Below are 4,317 nucleotides of genomic sequence, written 5' to 3' on the forward strand. Positions count from 1 at the left end.
ATATTTATGCACCCAACATAGGTGCACCTCAATACATAAGGCAAATACTGACAACCATAAAAGGGGAAATCGACAGTAACACATTCATAGTAGGGGACTTTAACACCCCACTTTCACCAATGGACAGATCATCCAAAATGAAAATAAATAAGGAAACACAAGCTTTAAATGATACATTAAACGAGATGGAGTTAATTGATATTTATAGGACATTCCATCCAAAAACAACAGAATACACATTTTTCTCAAGTGCTCATGGAACATTCTCCAGGATAGATCATATCTTGAGTCACAAATCAAGCTTTGGTAAATTTAAGAAAATTGAAATTGTATCAAGTATCTTTTCTGACCACAACGCCATGAGACTAGATATCAATTACAGGAAAAGATCTGTAAAAAATACAAACACATGGAGGCTAAACAATACACTACTTAATAATGAAGTGATCACTGAAGAAATCAAAGAGGAAATAAAAAAATACCTAGAAACAAATGACAATGGAGACACAACGACCCAAAACCTGTGGGATGCAGCAAAAGCAGTTCTAAGGGGGAAGTTTATAGCAATACAAGCCCACCTTAAGAAGCAGGAAACATCTCGAATAAACAACCTAACCTTGCACCTCAAGCAATTAGAGAAAGAAGAACAAAAAAACCCCAAAGCTAGCAGAAGGAAAGAAATCATAAAAATCAGATCAGAAATAAATGAAAAAGAAATGAAGGAAACAATAGCAAAGATCAATAAAACTAAAAGCTGGTTCTTTGAGAAGATAAACAAAATAGATAAACCACTAGCCAGACTCATTAAGAAAAAAAGGGAGAAGACTCAAATCAATAGAATTAGAAATGAAAAAGGAGAGGTAACAACTGACACTGCAGAAATAAAAGAGATCATGAGAGATTACTACAAGCAACTCTATGCCAATAAAATGGACAATCTGGAAGAAATGGACAAATTCTTAGAAATGCACAACCTGCCAAGACTGAATCAGGAAGAAATAGAAAATATGAACAGACCAATCACAAGCACTGAAATTGAAACTGTGATTAAAAATCTTCCAACAAAGAAAAGCCCAGGACCAGATGGCTTCACAGGTGAATTCTATCAAACATTTAGAGAAGAGCTAACACCTATCCTTCTCAAACTCTTCCAAAATATAGCAGAGGGAGGAACACTCCCAAACTCCTTCTACGAGGCCACCATCACCTTGATACCAAAACCAGACAAGGATGTCACAAAGAAAGAAAACTACAGGCCAATATCACTGATGAACATAGATGCAAAAATCCTCAACAAAATACTAGCAAATAGAATCCAACAGCACATTAAAAGGATCATACACCATGATCAAGTGGGGTTTATTCCAGGAATGCAAGGATTCTTCAATATACGCAAATCTATCAATGTGATAAACCATATTAACAAACTGAAGGAGAAAAACCATATGATCATCTCAATAGATGCAGAGAAAGCTTTTGACAAAATTCAACACCCATTTATGATAAAAACCCTGCAGAAAGTAGGCATACAGGGAACTTTCCTCAACATATAAAGGCCATATATGACAAGCCCACAGCAAACATCATCCTCAATGGTGAAAAACTGAAAGCATTTCCACTAAGATCAGTAACAAGACAAGGTTGCCCACTCTCACCACTCTTATTCAACATAGTTTTGGAAGTTTTAGCCACAGCAATCAGAGAAGAAAAGGAAATAAAAGGAATCCAAATCGGAAAAGAAGAAGTAAAGCTGTCACTGTTTGCAGATGACATGATCCTATACATAGAGAACCCTAAAGATGCTACCAGAAAACTACTAGAGCTAATCAATGAATTTGGTAAAGTGGCAGGATACAAAATTAATGCACAGAAATCTCTGGCATTCCTATATACTAATGATGAAAAATCTGAAAGTGAAATCAAGAAAACACTCCCATTTACCATTGCAACAAAAAGAATAAAATATCTAGGAATAAACCTACCTAAGGAGACAAAAGATCTGTATGCAGAAAATTATAAGACACTGATGAAAGAAATTAAAGACGATACAAATAGATGGAGAGATATACCATGTTCTTGGATTGGAAGAATCAACATTGTGAAAATGACTCTACTACCGAAAGCAATCTATAGATTCAATGCAATCCCTATCAAACTACCACTGGCATTTTTCACAGAACTAGAACAAAAAATTTTGCAATTTGTATGGAAACACAAAAGACCCCGAATAGCCAAAGCAATCTTGAGAACGAAAGAAGGAACTGGAGGAATCAGGCTCCCAGACTTCAGACTATACTACAAAGCTACAGTTATCAAAACGGTATGGTACTGGCACAAAAACAGAAAGCTAGATCAATGGAACAGGATAGAAAGCCCAGAGATAAACCCACGCACATATGGTCACCTTATCTTTGACAAAGGAGGCAGAAATGTACCGTGGAGAAAGGACAGCCTCTTCAATAAGTGGTTCTGGGAAAACTGGACAGCTACATGTAAAAGTATGAAGTTAGATCACTTCCTAACACCATACACAAAAATAAGCTCAAAATGGATTAAAGACCTAAATGTAAGGCCAGAAACTATCAAACTCTTAGAGGAAAACATAGGCAGAACACTCTATGACATAAATCACAGCAAGATTCTTTCTGACCCACCTCCTAGAGTAATGGAAATAAAAACAAGAGTAAACAAATGGGACCTAATGAAACTTAAAAGCTTTTGCGCAGCAAAGGAAACCATAAAGAAGACCAAAAGACAAACCTCAGAATGGGAGAAAATATTTGCAAATGAAGCAACTGACAAAGGATTGATCTCCAAAATTTATAAGCAGCTCATGCAGCTCAATAACAAAAAAACAAACAACCCAATCCAAAAATGGGCAGAAGACCTAAATAGACATTTCTCCAAAGAAGATATACAGAGTGCCAACAAACACATGAAAGAATGCTCAACATCACTAATCATGAGAGAAATGCAAATCAAAACTACAATGAGATATCATCTCACACCAGTCAGAATGGCTATCATCAAAAAATCTAGAAACAATAAATGCTGGAGAGGGTGTGGAGAAAAGGGAACCCTCTTACACTGTTGGTGGGAATGTAAATTGATACAGCCACTGTGGAGAACAGTATGGAGGTTCCTTAAAAAGCTACAAATAGAACTACCATATGACCCAGCAATCCCACTACTGGGCATATACCCTGAGAAAACCATAATTCAAAAAGAGTCATGTACCAAAATGTTCATTGCAGCTCTATTTACAATAGCCCAGTCATGGAAACAACCTAAGTGTCCATCATCGGATGAATGGATAAAGAAGATGTGGCACATATATACAATGGAATATTACTCAGCCATAAAAAGAGATGAAATTGAGCTATTTGTAATGAGGTGGATAGACCTAGAGTCTGTCATACAGAGTGAAGTAAGTCAGAAAGAGAGAGACAAATACCATATGCTAACACATATATATGGAATTAAAAAAAAAATGTCATGAAAAACCTAGGGGTGAAACAGGAATAAAGACACAGACTTACTAGAGAATGGACTTGAGGCTATGGGGAGGGGGAAGTGTAAACGGTGACAAAGCGATAAAGAGGCATGGACATATATACACTACCAAACGTAAGGTAGATAGCTAGTGGGAAGCAGCCGCATAGCACAGGGAGATCAGCTCGGTGCTTTGTGACCGCCTGGAGGGGTGGGATAGGGAGGGTGGGAGGGAGGGAGACGCAAGCGGGAAGAGATATGGGAATATATGTATATATATAACTGATTCATTTTGTTGTGGAGCTGAAACTAACATACCATTGTAAAGCAATTATACTCCAATAAAGATGTTAAAAAAAAAAAAAGAATATAAGACTGGTTCAATATTCAAAATCGATCAGTGTAACCCACCATATTAACAGTATAAAGAACAACAACATGATCACATCAGTGAATGCAGAAAAAACATTTGACAAAATTCATCAACCTTATCTGATTAAAAACTCAACAAATTAGTAGAAGAGAAGTTTCTGTGTCTAATGAAGGGCATCTACAGATATCCTACAGGTAACACCATAACTAATGAAGAGACGCAATGCCTCCCCATAAGGTCAAGAACAAGGCAAAGATATCCATCCTCACCATTAAATTCAACTTCACATTGAAGTCCTCCATTGCACAATCAGGCAAGAAAAAGAAACTAAAGGCATATGGATCTGAAAGACGGAAACAAAATTCCTTCTGTTCAAAGATGACATGATGGTCTGTATAGAAGAAAACAAGGAATCTACAAACAAAACAAAACAAAAGAAACAAAAAACCTCC

This window comes from Stenella coeruleoalba (assembly GCF_951394435.1).
Source record: "Stenella coeruleoalba genome assembly, chromosome: 10".
NCBI lineage: Eukaryota > Metazoa > Chordata > Mammalia > Artiodactyla > Delphinidae > Stenella > Stenella coeruleoalba.